This window comes from Echinops telfairi, unplaced genomic scaffold (assembly GCF_000313985.2).
Source record: "Echinops telfairi isolate 266 unplaced genomic scaffold, ASM31398v2 ScPeMD7_60;HRSCAF=208, whole genome shotgun sequence".
NCBI lineage: Eukaryota > Metazoa > Chordata > Mammalia > Afrosoricida > Tenrecidae > Echinops > Echinops telfairi.
The window spans coordinates 19589092-19607979 of record NW_022103958.1 but is presented as its reverse complement, the minus strand read 5'-3'; positions in this window follow the sequence as shown (position 1 = coordinate 19607979).

The following is an 18888-nucleotide window of genomic DNA, read 5'->3' as shown; positions in this document are numbered from 1 at the left end:
CCCACCCCCCCCACACACACCCCGCCAGCTGACTCGGGCATTGTCTGAGGGACTCCGATGTTACACTTTAATCAGACAGGCCTTGGCTTATCCAGATCTGCTTGGTGGGAGGGGATGGACTGTGTGTGTCTCCGGTAATCAGAAAGAACGCTCTGCTTGTCTCCAGAATAATACAGCTACATGGTGTGGACAAATTAGCTACAAAATAAAGAATGTTACCAAGACGAAACAGTCTTCTTTTTCAAACCACAAAACTATCTCCCTGGACACTTGCCATCCTCCTCTAAGGAGTGAAGCTCAAAATGAAGAGTCAGCTTGCAAAGACGATTGTGCGTCAGCGTCTGAGGCCGAGCTCGGGGGAGACAAGGACATTTGTAATGACAGGCTCAAGCGGGCCCTTCGGCCATCCGATTTGGAAAGGATTCTCTTGCAGGAAAGGCTCTCGCATGGACTGAGCTATTAGAAGAGATCTGAAAGCGCACAGCTTTTTAAAAGCTGCTGATAGGGTGCCCCTGATTAGTCTTGGGGACCCCAGGTATTACGGGGCCAGTCATTGAACTCTGGTCTCCTGCTTGGGCGAGGAGAATTCTACCACCACTGTGAGCACATCCCAAGGCCTGTAACTGCTTTTCCAGAACTCTCTTGATCCCTAGGCTTTCTAAACCATGTGCCTCCTCACAGCCCCAGCTGAAGGTCTGAAGGACTGAAGGGCCTCACCTCTTCCTTGCCACGCCAAGCTAATAGCTTGGTTGAACCATTTGTGTTCATTGCTGCTGTATCATTCTAGAGCAGCGGTTCTCAACCTGTGGGTCGCAACCCCTTTGGGGATCGAACGACCCTTTCACCGGATTCATAACAGTAACAACATGACAGTGATGAAGTTGCAACGAAAATAATTTTCTGGTTGGGGGGGTCACCACCACATGAGGAACTGTCTGCAAGGGCCACGGCATTAGGAAGGTTGAGAACCACTGCTTTAGAGTCTGCCTTAAGAAAACCTAAACCCAATGCCACTGAGCCAATTCTAACTCATAGTAACCCCACGTTGGGGTTTTGAGACTGCACTTGTTCCTCTGACTTTGGCTTTGAACTGTAGACCTCATGATGAGCAGCTGAACCACACAAACACCTGCTGTGCCAACGACAACCTGCACTCCTCCCAATGAACTATCTCCCTTTTCTTCTCCATGCCTTGGTTCAGTCACTCTCTCCGACTGAAGCACCCTTTCTCTTGGATCCCTCCTCTGGTTTTACAAGAATCAGCTTTAGAAGTCTCAGAATTCACATTCAGGAGCTTGTCTCTGACCTGCGCCCTGAGCTGGCTTAGAGTCACTAACTACCACACAGAATCTGGGTGTGAGAAAAAAAACAGAGAGTGGTTTTGCTTTAACAAGAACACCCCAAATGGGCACGTCCAAACGAGTGTTGTCCTCCTGAAGGAAGTAATTCAGTCTCTCTTAAGAAATCTGCTGTTTCTGATCTTCATAATGATGCTAGTTATGATGTTAGTCTCTTAGTGAACTCAGAGATGTGCTAAATGCCCCAGCACATCGAATACCTCGGGGTACGGTCACTGTTCCTAGCTCCCAGAATGCTGACTGAGTCAAAAAATGTCCAGGCTGGAAAGTAGTGTGGAGATCATCTTCCTCTCTCGTTTTGCAGAGATGGAAACTGAAATCCAGAGATGGCTGAGGTCATGCTAGGGACCGAGAGGAAGTTGACTGCAGAGTCCAGGCGAGAGCTCCGCTCATGATGATGTCACCCATTTCATCTCACACCGAAGAAAGACCCCACCCCGCCTCCCCAGGACCTGCTCGGAAGTGCATGCCACGTCTTTTGTTTTGTTTCTGCTTCACATGTCAAAGAATAATGTTATGCTAAAAGCACTAATCGAAGGTGAACTATTTCAAGTGCTCAAGATGGTTTCGTAGTAAAACATGTTAATTTACGGGGACAAGCCCATTTGTAAGGTCTCTAAGTGCTGTCCAATGGATTCTCACTCATCACACCCTTGTAGGACAGAGGTCTTTGTTTTACCCCAAGAGGGTGGTGTGCTTGAACTGCTGACCTTTTGGTTGCCAGTGGAGCACTTAAGCAGGGTGCCACCAGGGCTCCACAAGCAAATCCCAAAGTTTCCATGGTCTCCATTTTTATCATTGCTGAAGACCAAGACCCCCTTCTCTCTGCTGACTTCCTTAGCTTGACTCATTGATTAAAAACATGATTACTTCGTTTAATTTCCACCCAAACCAAAAGAAGCAGATAAATAATAATCCATGGAGCCAAAGCAGGTTCAGACACTGTGTTCCTAAGCCATGTCGAAGCAGGTTCAGACACTGTGTTCCTAAGCCATGTCGAATGACCACATAATCGTGAAACTGCCAAAGCGCGGGCACCACTCAGAGTCTCCCTGAGTGTGACCAGCTGCCCATGCGGACACAGAAGGTGTGCGTTCACTCTGCAGCTGGGTGGTTCCGTTGAAAGCAAAGCGCTTCCTGGTATTCTCACCGGCCTCGCTTCCCATCTTCCACCTTTTTTATCAGACATGCCAATCAGTAGCCCAGGGAAAAGTACCAAAGTGAAAGCTTATCTTTGCACAAATAGCTTTCCTTATCAACGCTAGATCACTATGCCTTCCCCACATTTGATCTGTCACTTTGTTTGAAATAATCCTTTACCCTAATGTTCCTCACCGACTATTAATAAATGACGAACAAACAGCAAAAATAATTACCCTTTCACCTTGGAAAACACTGGTGACTGCGGACGACTTAATGGTCTGCCGGTGACAAGGCTTTACCCGGCATGATGGATGCAAATGTGTAACGGGATAGAGGCAAGTTATTTTCACACAAGCTGTCACTTGTCACACAAATTACATGGGCTTCTATTAGCTGTTTAATTCACAGATTAAAAAGAAACACACACACATACACCCAATTGCACTGACAATACCTGTATCATCCCTGGCTCTCCACGGGAAGGCAGAGACAACCCACAAAGCCACCAAAGAATAAAGAATGTGAGCAAATGCTTCCATGGGTGGTGCAAAGGATGCTGGTCAGAGTCACCTGAAGATCCAAAAACCTTCAGAAGAGGACCTGAGATTTGGAAAGTCTGAATCTGGGCACCTTATCAGAGTGGGAATTGAGTGCACTCTGCCAAGTAGTTTATGGGTCTCCCAACAGGGTGAGGCTGGTAAGATCCTGCTGGCACCATACCAAGCCAAAGATAGAGTCTGCAGCTTTGCATCATCAATCTAGGCTGGCCGAAGCCCTGGGGATGGCACCCTACACACATTCCTGAGGAGCCATGACTGCTGCTCGAGTTGCCAGGGACCCTGAGGCTGCAGCTCTCGGCTGGCTTCAGTCCACAGTGCTGTTGCCATTAAGAAACTCATGCTAGACCAGAGGATGTACACTGGTCCAGACAGGAGCTGGCAACGCAGGGAAGCCAGGGCGGATGATCCTTTCAGGACCAGTGGTGCGAGTGTTGATACCGGGAGCATGGAGGGAGGGTGGGGTGGAAAGAGGGAATGGATTACAAGGATCTTCATATAACCTCCTCCCTGGGGGACGGACAGCAGAAAAGTGGGTGAAGGGAGACATCGAACACTGCAAGATATGACAAAATAATAATTTATAAATTATCAAGGGTTCATGAGGGAGGGGGAAAATGAGGAGCTGATGCCAGGGGCTTAAGTGGAGAGCAAATGTTTTGAGAATGATGAGGGCAATGAATGTACAAATATACTTTACATAATTGATGTATGTGTGGATTGTGATAAGAGTTGTATGAACCCCTAATAAAATGTTTAAAAATAAAAAAAGAAACTCACGGATTTTTTTAAAACATGGGTGTATTCATAGTGCTTACATCCTAAAATTGCTATATTCAACTTTTCTTCATAATCTCATAATATGGATCTAGTACTTAGCATGTACCAGAAATTGTGCATTTTTCGTGTAGTAACACATCCCAGTGCCAAATCATTGGTAATTTGGCCTGGAAAGAGGCTGAGCTATTTGGCACAAAAGAACCCAGGAGAAACGCGGACTCTGTCAGCCCAGTCCATGTGAGCGCTTCAGCAAGGACTGCCTCTCTGGGCCTTTCTCATGGGGGAGGGGTGAGATGCCTGAGGGAAGAACACTAGCTTTCCATACAAATGCCAGGCCTGAGCCAGCTGATCTGTCTCTAGCACCATACTGACTAGGATTCTGAACCTAGGTGTGAAAAATCGCGATTGATTAGCAATATCTGTCACCTTGTGCCCTGGCATGAGGACCGAACACGTGTATTTGCTGTCCATTTGACTACAGCATCTCTTAGGTCCTTTCCTCAAGTTTCCTCACATCCCTGATAAGATTCCAGAAAAGCCACTAACATGTCAGTTCTTTGAATTCATAGTTCCAGTTCAACTGTCTCATTAAGAGTAGGCTCTGATTTTTTAAATCATTTTGGTGGGGCTCGTACAACTCTTACCACAATTCATAATACATCCATTGTGTGTCAAGCACATTTGTACATTTGTTGCCATCATCACTCTCAAAGCATTTACTTTCTGCTTAAGCCCTCTCCCTTAAGTACCCTTGATAATCTATAAATTATTATTTTGTCATATCTTACACTGTCCGATGTCTCCCTTCACCCATTTTTCTGTTGTCCATCCCCCAGGGAGGAGGTTATATGTAGATCCTTATAATCGGCTCCCCCTTTCTACCCCACCTTCCCTCCACCCTCCCAGTTCGCCACTCTCACCACTGGTCCTGAAGGTATCATCTGTCCTGGATTCCCTGTTTCTGGTGCCTATCTGTACCAGTGTATATCCTCTGGTCTAGCCGGTTTTTTAAGGTAGAACTAGGATAATGATAGTTGGCGGGGAGGAAGTATTTAAGAATTAGAAGAAAGTTGTATGTTTCATCATTGCTACACTGCACCCTAACAGATTCGTCTCCTCCCCGAGACCCTTCTGTATGGGTATGTCCAGTTTAGGCTCTGCTTAGCATTTTTAAAGATTTGATAGGTAAATTTCCATTACAGTAATCCAAGATGTTTTCAGAATGTGTAGCATTAGCACACTGATTAAAATTTGTCAGTTTCTTGGAGCTAGTGGATAGTTGTATCCCAACCCATTTCTCAAACCAGTAGGCAGAGGCATGATTTATGTTTACATCCCCATTTTCTGTTCTTAACTCCTAGCTCTTTGTAATTCTGTGCCGTTGTAAAGGGAGCATTATCATGGGGAAATGAAACATTGCTGTTTGGTGGCAAAAATAAAAACAACCAGTAATAACAAAAAAAGGATAGGCTCTTTATAAATAAAAAGAAAGAGAGAGACAGAGAGCAAAAGCATTATTTTGGGAACCTCAGGGACTTCAGTCAGTGACTATGGGCCTTGTAAACCTAATGCAATCTTCTTATGCCTCCGTTTTTCGTCTACCGAGTGAGCGGGGTGGGAAATTGAACCCATCGGTTATCTTGAGGATTAAATAAATATATAAAGCATCTGGCACAGTGATGCCCATTAAGTAGAAGCTACTCTAGGAGTTTTCAGCATCATTATTATCATTAGGCTGTAAACCTTCAACTGGACAGACAACTTTTTCTGACTCATATTCGTAACTTAAAGAGCATAGGTTTACAATGAACACATGTTGTCATATTCTTTTTTAAGGAATAGACTTGAACTGTTTCCCAAGCAAATGTTGTTTTTAGATTTTTATTATAGAAAAATCCCAAAGTTCTACAAAAACAGAATATGATCATGAAATCTACGGACCCATTACCATGCTCCAATAATTATCACCTCATTGCCAGTCTTGTTCCAGCTTTATCTCTGCCAGCTAGCCTCCACTTGTTAAGGAGGTCCCAGATACACCTTTCACCAGTAAATATTTCAAGGCCTAATTCTAAATGACGGAACTCTTCAGTCAAAGTGAAAGCCCTTGTTTTTAATTGGAGGAGAAGGCAACAGCCAAGCCTGATGAGGAAAGTATTTCCCCACATCCCTAATCACATTCCAGACAAGTCACTAACAAGTGTATGCATTAAAATAACAAGGACAATAAGGGAGGCCACGTGGGGACTGTGGTATGCATGATTTATTACAGCTATGGAAAGTGAGTTATTTCATTCTCTCAGATATTTATGACACCGCTAAAACACTGACTACATCAACATCAGAATTAATCATGAATAATATTTAATTAGTGCTTGACAAGGCTCCATTTGGCAACTCTTTTTGTTCTTCTCCTTCCCCCCAGTAGAAAAATAGCCATCAACTAAAGTGTTTTATTTTTTCCATCTGCTTCTGGTAAAGCGCATCCCTGAATTGCTAACTTAGTTGAGATCTCCTGAACTTTCATATACCCAGGTAATTAGACTCAGATGCTGTCCGGACTGTGATTATAAATCAAATCTGTGTACGTAAGCAGAAAAGAGGCGGCTCACACCAAGGGCCGGTGTCGCTGTTTCTCTGGGACCTAGCCTTCCAGCAGACAGGCTCACGCTGGCGGCAGAGCAGAGAAGCGTTCGCCTAGCGCTGCCACCATCCAGTCCCTTCCCTCACCTCTCCAACCACCAACCACCGGAATGGATTCAATATAAGCACACGGATTACTCATCGAAGTATAGTCTTTGGGAGCAAAGGACTCAGCAAAAAGCCTGCCCAGAGCTGCGTTATGGACGAGCCGCAGTGCTAAGTGACATGGAAGACACGTGGCACGCACGGGCTTATTCCGAACGAGATTGTTACGTCTAAGGCCCTTAGCATCCCCCCAAACCTTACATGGTATGTGTACCACTCCGCAGTCAGGACATTTTCTTTCCCCGCAGAATGATTCAGGAGAACTTTCAGTTCAGTAACACTGCATGTGTTCATTTCATTTTAACAGGATAGCATTGCTTTGCTATTCTAAATTATGGAGCCAGAGGGCTCCTGTAGTTTTTAAATGTCAGGAAGCAAATGCTAAGCCGTGTTCTTAGCTTAGAAGGAGGGTGTGGACCTGTGGAATCCCCTTTCCTTTATTTCTGATTCAAGTCAAGCAAAACTAGGGCGGAAATACCTGATGGACACAATGAAAGTGTTCTTTGGGAACTTGTCGAACCAGAAAACAGCTCGAATGGATTCAATATCAAGTGCCAAGCACAGCAGATCCTGCCTCACCACAACCCTGGGGGGAAAAGCAATGGCCATCCACTGATGGAGGAGAACATGACCTTGGAGGGGGTCACACAGCGAATACATCATGAGTTAGGAGTGCAATGTCTGCCCTTTCTGATCCCACAGCGCAGGGTTGCACCACACCAAAGAATCCACACTCAAGTTCTTGTTGAATGCCACAGAGTCCAGTCGAACTCACGGGGACCCCATGTGACAGAGTAGACTTGCCCATAGAACATCCACCAATGTCTTGGACATAATCTCGAAGGAAGCCTGGCACCAGGTCTTTCTCCCAGAGAGTCACTGGGTGGGTTCAGACCTCCCACTTTTCAATTAGCACCCATTTAACCACAGCCCTGCTATGGCTCGTTCCATACATACGCATACACACGAATATTTGTTGAGCATGATGTGGTATGTTGCATGTGCTATGAACGATATTGTTCAATAATTTCTGCATCCCCTTGAGTTTCTTGCAGTTGTTCGGTCAGGTAGCTGCTTTCCAAATTTCTTGGCATAAACAACAGCCCTTAGTCCATTGCGTCTGTTTGTGGGAACATCTCAATTGGTGTTCCAAATCTTGATTTCACCAATGCTTTCAGTGCAGGCTTGGAGTTCTTCCTTCAGTAGCCATCGGTTCCTGATCATGTGCCACCTCCCAAAATGGCAGAATATAAACCAATGCTTTGGGGTACAGTGTTTTGTACAGCACATTTCTTCCATTTTCTTTTGATGTTTTCTGTTTCGACCAATATTATGCCCATATAATCCTTCAACATATCCACTCCAGGCTTGAATTTTCTTCAGTTCTTTATGTTTGAGAAATGCTGAACATGTCCTTCTCCTTTGGGTTTCTAGCTCCAAATCTTTGTCAATCTCATTATAGCACTTGACTTCGCCTTCTTCAGCTGCCCTTTTGCACCTTCTGTTCAACTTTTACCTGTCATCATTTCTTCCATACACTGTAGCTATTCTACATTCAAGGGTAAGTTTCAGTCTCTTCTAACCTGCATTTCCATCTTTCCCCACCACCCCCCCCCCCCTTTCCTGTCTTTGAAATAACCTTTTGCTGTCTTTATGCATGATGTTATTGATGTCATCTCCCAACTCCTCTGGGCTTCGGCCATTAGTGTTCATAGCATCAAATCTGTTCTAGAGACAGTTTCAAAATTCAGGTGTAGTATATTCAAGGTCATAGCTTAGATCTTGGGGACTTGTTTTAATTCCCTTCAGATTCAACTTGAACTTGCATATGAGCAGTTGATGGTTCATTATAGAGTCAGCCTTGGGTGGGTTCTGACTAATGCTAGAGCTTCTCCATAGTCTTTTTCCACAGATGTATCTGATTCGATTTCTAGGCATTTCATCAGGTAATGTCCGTGTGTTTACTCACTGTTGATGTTGAAAAGAGGTATTTTCAGTGGGATCATGAGACATCAGCATTCTTTTTATCACTAAGGCCATACTTTCCAACTACCGATCTTTATTTGTTTCCAACTTGGGTATTACAATCACCAGTAATTATCAATGCATCTTGATTGTATGTTTGATCAACTTCACATAGCAGAAGTTGATCTAAAAAAATCTTTAATTTCTTCATTTTTGACATTAGTGGTTGGTGTATTAATTTGAATCATTGTCATATTCCTTGTAGGCGTGTAGATATTATCCTGTCACTGGCAGTGTAGATCTTAAAATGTTCTCTTTGATGATGAATATGACACCATGTCTCACCAATTTGATATTCCAGGCATAATAGACCATCTGACTCTCTTATTCAGAATGACCAATGCCCTTCCATTTCAGTTCCCTCATGCTTAGAGTACTGACCTCCAAGAGTGCCATTGCACTTCTGAAAACTTCCAAGGGTCTTTTATCCATTCTTTAGAATAGTCCTTGTTATCAAACATCAGTAGATGTTTGCAGTGGTTTCTTCTCATCGTGAGGCATTACAGACAGCAAATGAAGGTCCCCAAAGCTTTGCTCCACCCACATCCTTTAATGTCGACTCCACTTTGAGGGAACGATTCTTTTCTAATTGTAGTTTGAGGACCTAAGAGGCTCAGCACCCAGCACTATATCAATATTCTGCTGCTACTCATAAGTTTCCATTGGCAATGAAATCTTATGCTATCACAAAGGGTTTATTCCCCGGTCAAAAATGGCTGGAGCAGTATATCAGCGGAGAACTGCCAGACGTTTGAGTCAGATTGAGAAAAGGACGCGAAATGAAGACTATCATTGCTGATGTCAGAGGGATCTTGGCTGAAAGCAAAGAATACCAGAAAGATGTGTATCTGTGTTTCATTGATTAAGCAAAGGCATTCAACTCTGTGGCTCATAGCAGACTATGAAGAACAGGAGTTCCAGAACACTTACATATGCTCCTGTTGAACCTGGCAAAGAATGCGAACTCCAGACCACTTTGTGCCCATGTGGAGTCCGGCGTATGGATCCAGCGATGGACACGCAAACAGAGCAAGGACTTGCAGCACTGACTGCTGGAGATCAGATACTCCAGCCTTTAGGATGGTTTACGCCCCCACATAACAATCCTCATAACGGGATGAAAGCAAAGATGGAGGTTTTAAGGATTTCAGTTTACTTGGCCCCACAATCAGCACCCATGGACGCAGCGGTGAGGCAGGAGGGGAATCTGCGTCAAAGGACCTGTTTAGAATGTTCAAGAGCAAAGATGTCGCCTTGAGCACTCAGGGGCACCTGACCCAAGCTATGATATCTTCAATTGCCTGGCAGGCTCGCAAAAGCTGGGCAACAAATAAGGAAGCTCGAAGGAGGTAAGCCTTTGAATTATAGTACTGATGAAGAAGGTTCCCTATATCACGGTACACAAAGAACGTTTTTAGAAGAATCAGCCCAAAGCTGGTTCCTCGAAGGCAGAGGTTAAAGATGTTCCAAACTGCTGTACCCTCCAATCCTCTCCACCATCAACCCCTCCTCCTCTCCCAGTTTCCCGCATCCTTGAGTTCCACAGTTTACTGACACATCTCACAAGCCACCCAGGAAATGGCTTGTGGAAGCTCAAACAAACAAACTCGCTGCCACTGCACCCATGCCAACTCACACACCTGCCCCCGTGGGTTTCTGAGATGATAATTCTTTGCAGGAGTAGGAAGCCCCATCTTTCTCTGACAGAGCAGCTGGTGGTGTGGAACTGCTGACCATGTCAGGGACAGCAAGTTCTAAATCCACAGGACAAGCATCCGTCTACAGTCCGTTTCTGATTCATGTGGTTGCAAATCCGACAACCTGCCCGGTGGCTCACACAGCTGTGAAGGCCAGCGAATCAGATCAGATGATTGACTGCTAGTCCCGGCAACTAGAAGTCAGATAGTGATGAGCCAGACGTGGATGCCTAACAAGAGAAAGACATTTTCCAGGGCATCCATATATGCTGGATGCAGACTGCATCCTGAAAGCAATTCTCCTCAGTTGAGCAGGCAGGCGCAGAGGCGTATGGGATGGTAATTGGGGGAAGAGTGTGGCTTGAGTCACACCCTCAAGCAAGGTGGTGACTCAAGACACGTCCCACCCTAATTCGACCTCATTACCATAAGAGAAAACTCATGCCAACATGGGACCATAAGCACAGGCATAGACTAGCTGGGGCTTAAAACGCATCACCCAGCACCACGGAAAGAAGGGCCACATGAAGTCATTCGCTACACTGCACATGGAACTGCCCAAAGAATCGACAAATCGATCTTGGAAGAAGTATGGTCCAAATGCCTCTTAAAAATGAGGATGGCAAGACTTCTCACCTACTCCACACAAGTGAGACGAAACCAGGAAGGGCGAGTCCCTGAAGAAGGCCACGAGGGGTCCAGTAGGGGATCAGTGGAACAGAAGAGGACCCTTAAAGAGATGGCTCAGCACCGTGGCTGCCCCCACGGGCTCCACTGATGTGAGAGTGGCGTCAGCGGGGACACGTTTGGTTCGGTTGTGCCAGGGTCAGGGGGGAGTCGGGTCGACTGGACAGCACCAGACACCAGCAACGATGTGCAAAGTGCTTCAGATGCAGCCTCTCCTTTCATCCTCCCCCTAGATCGCTCCTGTTCCTGGTCGCACCAGGAAGCCACCTGATGGGGTGAGACACAACCCTCCCAAGTTCTGACTTCTCACAGACTGGTAAATACTGCGGACTGCCCGGGCAGGTACTCGGTGAATTTGACGCCATGTAAGGGCACAAGTCATTCGAAGTTTAAGTCCTTCAACAGAGATTAAACACACACACACACACACCATAAGGATAAAGCAAACAACACTGACAAACTTCAGGAGAGTGATTTTCCAGAGAGAGAAGGTAGGGTAAGATGGGAACTGGCCAGAGTGGACCAGAAGAAGCTCAGTTCTTAGAAGATGTGATTGAAATGGAAATTCTGTTTTCTCCCTGTGATGCAAGCTGCTGGATCTCCCTCCCCCAAGGCCTGGGAGGCGATGGTGCCAGTAGATCTTATTGCTTCGGCTTCATTGACTTTTCCACATGCAACCTGATAGCTTCTAGAAACAAACCAGTGGTTACAAGACCATTAAAGTATGTTATTTTAATTAAAGGAGTGTCCTACATGGGGCAGGGGGGGCTGGGGGGCACAGTAAGTTTGTAAGTGGCCAACCCAAGGACCAGGTGAGAATCTACACACGGAGGTCTCTGCCTCCCGGACCCCTCCTTCCAGCTCAGCCACCACGTCACAGTCCTGACTCCGCCGGTTTCTGCGCTGAGCCCACTCCCCACTGGGCCCGTCCAGCCAGAACTGCGCCTGTGACATTTACCAGGGCTGCCTGGGGAAGCGAAAAGTTAGTGCTTCAAAGCAGTCGCCGCTGCAAACACTAAGGAAGAGGGCAAGAAAGAGGTTTGAGATGTAATCGGGCTTTGAATAGAAAAAGGAGAGCGTGGAGACTGTCCAGAGAAAATTAATTGGCACTGTTGTAAAATTGTGTTGCAGAGCGAGAATACAAATATTATTCATGTCGAGGGAAGGGCTGGCTTGGGATGTGATTTATAGGCACTTCAAATGCAGTACAGGAAGTGAATGGAAAAATAGGGTGTGAGGTCAGGGCATAGGCAAGAGCCAACTTCAGGGTAAAGTTAAAAACGTTCAGAAGGGGGCACACGGTTCAGCTGGTCAGATAAATTAAGACCCGTCCTCACTTTGGTGAAATGCGGGGGTGGGGTGGGGAATCAAATATCAAAGTGGATCTGTGACTAAAGGCATGTTATTCTCAACACACGTGCAAACGGAGGCGTGTGAGAAACGCCAGTAGGCTGTTTCTTCAAGGATAGACAGAGACAGGAGGATGTTACAGGCAGTCATGTGAAGACTTGGGCCTACAACCTGAAGGCTTCTGAAGGCATTCTCCTGGGCAACAAGGAGTCTGAAAATTGTAATCGATGTGTTGCTTCCATTTTTATTAAAATAGCCTAAATGGGTCTGGGCCGTCCCTGAGTCTATCTGTGGGCTGCGGGTGGTGACTGAAACAGGAAGGGGTGTCCACAGCAGGAGCACACCTCTCAGGTCAGCCTGCTCTCGGATTATTCTGATTAAACTCAGTGTGCGTCTCGTCACAGGCTGCCTTTTTATTTACTCACTTATTTCTTTAAAAAGAATGTGGGTGCTTCCTAAAGCACCACTAGAGGGCAGGGTGCTCTGAATGCAATCATGACTAAACCAGCCCCCCTAGCTGTTGTGATCTTGCTTAGGCTGGATCAAACTCAACACGTGGCCAGTCAACCTCCCTGCAGACCCGACCTGAAGTTGTACTGCCCGCCAGCAGCTCAGAGCTGTTCACGACAGACAATTCTTCCCTGGGTTTTTGAATGTGGTTGGGGGTCTCCTCCCACAGACACATTATTTGTATTTTTGTCTTTATACCAATAGGATCTTCTTATCACCTTTGTGCGATCTGTTGTTCAGAGTTTTCTGTGGGGTTTCCCAGCTGTGAAACACAGGGGGAGTGGGTGTGTAATGATAAGAACTGATACAAAGTGTTATAGGGAATGCAGGGGTGAGGGATGGGCAATAGGGAGGGAAAGGGGATTTCGGGAGGGAGTGAATCATGAAGGGGGGAGCGGGGAGGGAACACTAGAACAGGTCGTGACTGCACAACTCAATTTAAAGACAATTTAACCATGGGGGTGTGTCTAAGATAGATGTGCAGATTGTACAATTCCCCTTGATGTGAATGAATGCTTGAACTATCCAATTGTATTATACGTAAATTATGTGCCAATAGAACTGTTGTGGGGGGTGGGGAGAATTGCTGTCAAACTGAGTTTCTGGAACATTCTGGAACTGTCTGGGAAGGCAGTCCATGATTGTCTCTCTCGAGCCAAAGTCCACAGAAAGCATACCAGCCACAACCTCTGAAAGGTCCTGTCTCCCACTCAATGGAAGGAAACAGGACAGTGAGGGGCTCAGGGGCACCTGATACAGGGCAGCTGAGAAGCGAGTGCCAGGCTGCCGGGGTCAAGACAGAGCTGAGGCTCAGAGACTGCACGTCAGCCCCAGCCTCCTCCGCTTCCCCATCACCCAAGCTGGTCCTCTCCTCCCTGACAAAGCCACTGGCTGTTCCTTTTTATCTGCATATGAAATTGTTAGGCGAGAAAAGACAGGAGATTCGGTGGAGCATCAGCCCCCGGCCGAAGGTTGTTGACTCCACGTGACAGTCCATTCCAACTCAGAGGGACCCCACACCACAGAGGAGAGCAGCCCCCGTCGGCCTCTGAGGCTGGGATCTTTACAGGAGCAGTCCGAAAGAAGGGCTTTCCCCCCAGAGCCGCAGTGTGGGTTCAAAGCAAGGAAGCACTTTACCGGTGCACTCCCAGGCCCCCTCCCCCAGTCTACAAACACGCAAACTCACTGCCATCAAGTGATGCTGATGCCTACTGCACTGCAGCGCTGTAGGACAGGGCAGACTGCGCTGTGAGTTTCTGAGACTGTAACTCTTCAAGGGAGTAGAAAGTCTCCTCCTGCAGAGCGGCTGGCAGCCTCAAACTGTTGACCCTGAGATCGCAGTCTAACCCATGACCACTCTGCTGCCAGGGCACCTTTCCCAGCACCCCTTCCTTACAGTTCGCTTTTACTATTTACAGAGCCGCCTCTTGGGCTTGTCACCTGGAGCAACCAACCGGAGTCACACTGCTGCCAGGCCAGATAGCAGGTCAAGGGACATCTGAGAGAGTGTCTTAAATAAGTCCTATGCCCCATGGAAGAAGCACACCAGCCTGTGTGATCATGAGGGATCAGGTATCAGGCATCTAAGACCCAGAACAAAATCATACCCAATGTGAATAGTGTGTGCGGGGGGCATGGAGTGGAGACCCAATGCCCATCTGTAGACAATTGGACATCCCCTCACAGAGGGGTCACAGGGAAGAGATGAGCCAGCCAGGTGCAGTATAGCACCGATGAAACACAACTTTCCTCTAGCTCTTTGGTGCTTCCTTTCCCCCCACTATCATGACTTCAATTCTAGCTTACAAATCAGATTATACCAGAACATGCACACTGCTACAGATAAGAGCCTGCAACACAGGGAATCCAGGATAGATAAACCCCTCAGGGCCAACAAGGAGAGTAGACACCAGGAGGATTAGGGGAGGGGAGGGAGAGAAGGGGTGAATTGATCACAATGATCGACTTATAACCCCCTCCCAGGGAGACAAACAATAGAAAAGTGGGTGAGTGGTGATGGAGGACGATGTAAGATATGAAAATAATAATCTATAACTTATCAAGGGTTCATTAGGGAGGGTGGGCAGGGGAGGGAAGGGGAAGAAATGGGGAGCTGATATCAGGGGCTCAAGCGGGAAGAGAATGCTTTGAAAATGATGATGGCAGCATATGTGCACATGTGCTTGACACACTGGATGAATGTATGGATTGTGATAAGAGATGGAAGAGCTCCCAATAAAAGTATTTAATTAAAATTAAAAAGTCCTATGCTGTCACATCACGCAGGAATACAAGTACCCTGTGCCCACACTCTGAGTCCTATTACCACCCTGCCCTGCAACCCAAGGGCTGTGGCTAATTGCCAGTCATCATCATCCACACATCACTAAGGGTCCCCAGGTCCTCCCCACATGCCTGTCAGAGAGAAAGCTGATCACAGCTGAGGGTACGAGATGGAGCAATGGGACTTTCCTTTTCCTTTAAATCTTTGGATCTCGGGACAGATGTAAATTACAAATTGTACACGGGTAGCCTCTGTGGAACTGCTCTAAGCCTCCCGCCTCCCTTCCCTAACCTGTTAGAAGGTGAGCCTCAGAATACCTAGGAAGCTGAAATCAGATCACGATCATCCTTGAAGAGCCCTGAGGGCTGGGCAGGTACTGGTCGTCCTCACACCTCAGAATAGAGGCCCGCGCGTCATCTGTTTTCTCACTTACGAGCTCCAGCTGGGGTTCAAAGGGAAGTGACCTTGTAGTAAGCAAGTCAATTTCTACTAGTCCCCTGTAAATGGCTCCAACCTCATCGCGTGGCCTCAGAAAAGATGCTGACCTCATCCGTGAAATAACAAAGTGCATCTTGTGATCATCTTAGGGCTCCCAGAACCACCCATGAAACGATTCTAGGATTACATCTGCTGTTTCAGCCACATCCCAGAACTGGTTCATCTGATCTTCTGGGTTCAACAATCTTTTCCTTAATCTTTTTCAGAAGGGCTACCCTGGTGGCAGTGGGATTGGCTTTGGGTTTTATTCCTAAAGTAGGAGTCCTTGGGTGACTCAAATGATGACGCACTGGACAACTAACCAAAGGGTTGGTGGTTCAAAGCCACCCAGAGGCACTCCTGGTGCCTGGTGATCTACTTCCGAAAGCCACCGCCTGGAAACCACGTGGAGGAGCTCAGATCTGAGCCACCTCTGAAACCACCCTGTGCCATCGCTGACTGCATGCTCGCCTGCGGAATGCCACACAGTGCCCATTTCATCCCAGAGGTTTCTGCGCAGTGTTTCAAGCTGTGGAGAGCCTACGGAAGTTCCTTCTGTCATTAGTGGCGTGGGCTTTCCCTCCCAGTTTTAAATCTCCCCTAGATTGTTTCAGGGCAGGGGAAGAGGGCAGTCCAGTCCCGAGGGGAGAGGTTTTGTTTGTTCATTGATTCATGTGTTCCGCTTTCCTATCCAGAGTTAAGAACCTACTGGGGTGAGGGGGAAGGAGGCGGTGGTGGGGACTCCGTTATGCTAAAAGCAGAAAGGGGCTCAAGGGCTGGTCAGAGGGCTCAGATGGGTCCCGTTCCCCTGTGACTGTGACTCTGGCTGTTGACCCACTTCTCTTGGCCTCAGTGACCTGTCTGTAAAACAAAGGTGGCAAAGGAGCTTGTGGTGTTGCCGGGTAAGCAAGGTGTCCCTCACACCCACCAGTCAACCCTTGAGAGAAAAGAAGGTCACTGTGAGTCAGAATGGACTCCATGGCAGTGGACTTGGGTTTGGGTTTGGCCTCACAATAAATAATATCCGTGGCATCCTCTCTCCAGGCCAGGCACCATGCCAAGAGCTAGGGGTGCACCCGCTTACTCACCCTCACCCCCTCCTGGTGAAGATCAGACTCTCGGTGATTTTGTAGACAAAGAAACAGATGTAGGGAAGTGAACTAGCTCTCCCTAAGCCACATCCTCATTAACAGCCTGCAATGTGCAGACGACCCCCCCCTTGCTTCCAGAAAGTGAGGCCTTGAAGCCCTTGCTGATGAAGATCAATGACTGCCGCCTTCGGTATGGATTACGACTCAACGTAAGGAAGACCCAGATCTTCACAACTGGACCAGTAGGAAACATCATGATCAATGGAGAAGAGACGAAGCTGTCGAAGACTTCATCTTGCTTGGGCTGACACTCAATGCTCAGGGAAGCAGTATTCAAGAGACCAAACGGAGCGTTGCATTGGGTAACGCTGCTGCACAAGACCTCTTTAGAGCGTTGAAAACCCAAGGGGTTACTTTGAGGTCTAAGGTGCCCCTCACCCAAGCCTTGGTATTTTCAAATGCCTCCTATGCAGGTGAAAGTTGGACATTGAATAAGGAAAGCCTAAGAAGAATCGATGTGTTTGAATTACGGTGCTGGCGAAAAATAATCCAAGTACTGTGGACTACCAACAGAACAAACAGATTGGCCTTGGAAGAAGTCCAGCCAGAATGCTCCTTAGAGGCGAGGATGGTGAGACTTCCTCTCATGTTCTTTGGATATGGTTGCCAGGAGGGACGGTCTCTGGAAAAAGACACCATGCTTGGTAAAGCAGAGTGGTGGCAGGAATAAAGGCAGGCCCTGGACAAGGTGGACTGACACAGTGGCTGCCACAATGGGCTCAGACAGAAGAACAACGGGGAGACCCTGGGCAGTGGCTCCTTCCGTTTGCACAGGGTGGCTGTGAATTGGACCTGACTTGCTGCCACCTCACAACAAGCCAGGAGCTGGAGGGAAAACCCCTATATCCACCTGGTAAGCGAGTGAGGGGTCACTGTGTGCCATCCGGTCACTTCCAACTCAGCAACCCCCCGGGACAGAGTCCAGGTGGCGCCGGGGTGCTCTTGGGGACCATCTGCAATCATTACAATGGCAGATCACCAGGTCTTTCTCTTGCAGAGAAGCTGGGTGGATTTGAACTGCCAACCTTTCCATTAGCAGCCAAGTTCTTAACTGCTGTGCCACTGAGGGCTCCTTATAACATGTGTAAAATGGCCTTGGAGCTGGCCAGTGTAATAACTACTGTTACTATTGTCTTTTTATTATTCACATGTGGTTTGCTCCATGCGGGGCCTCTCTCCCTCCTGCTCACCTTTGACCACAAGTTCATATCCAAACCTAAGCCTGGTGTGGCAGTAGGACGCACACAGGCGTGGAGACAGGCCGCTACCAGCTGCACAACCTGGGGCACTTCATGTCTCTCGGCCTGAGGTGCCTGGTCTGTCACATGAAGTCAAGAAGAAGAACTGCAGGCCGGGCGAATGAATCATTCAGATACATTATTGTGTTTGCATGCGTGCCTAGCACAATGGGCAATACACTTCAAACTCCCTGCCACTGAGTCCGTCCTGACTCTCGGTGGCCCTATAGGACAGAGAAGACCTACCCCTGTGGCTTCCCGAGGCTGTCACTCTGTATGGGAATAGAAAGCCTCACCTTTCTCCCTCGGGGAAGCCAGTGGTTTCAACACGTACTCAAACACTCACACCACACACCCTCCAGTATCCGAGAGAACCTCAGAGCTGCCCATCCGAGGGGAATAACCCTTGCAATCCTATTTGCTACCTGTGTGACCTTAGGCAAGTCAGTGAGACTCTACAAAATCTACCTCAATAAGGAGGTTGGGAAGATCAAATGAGAAAATACATGCAGAGAGATATAGATGGAATTATCATTCCCCCTTCTCCCAGCAACCTCCAGCCACCACACACACACACACACACACACACACACACACACACACACCCCAAACCACAAATGCAGCCTCAATGATAGCACATATGATGGGGTTTGTGTTTAGTGTGACAGACTGGTAAGGGAAATTGTGATAAACATTTTTAAAAAATCAATTCTCGGATGTCTCCCTCATCATGGTCTCACCAAGATCTGAGTTTGATGATTAATAATCAAATCATGTGAGAGAGTTCCAAATTACATTCTCTTTTCCTTTTTATTACCCCCCAAACAGACATTACCACTCACACTGGGTCTAAAGTTGTTGTTTAGTTTGGCTTGGTTTGGTT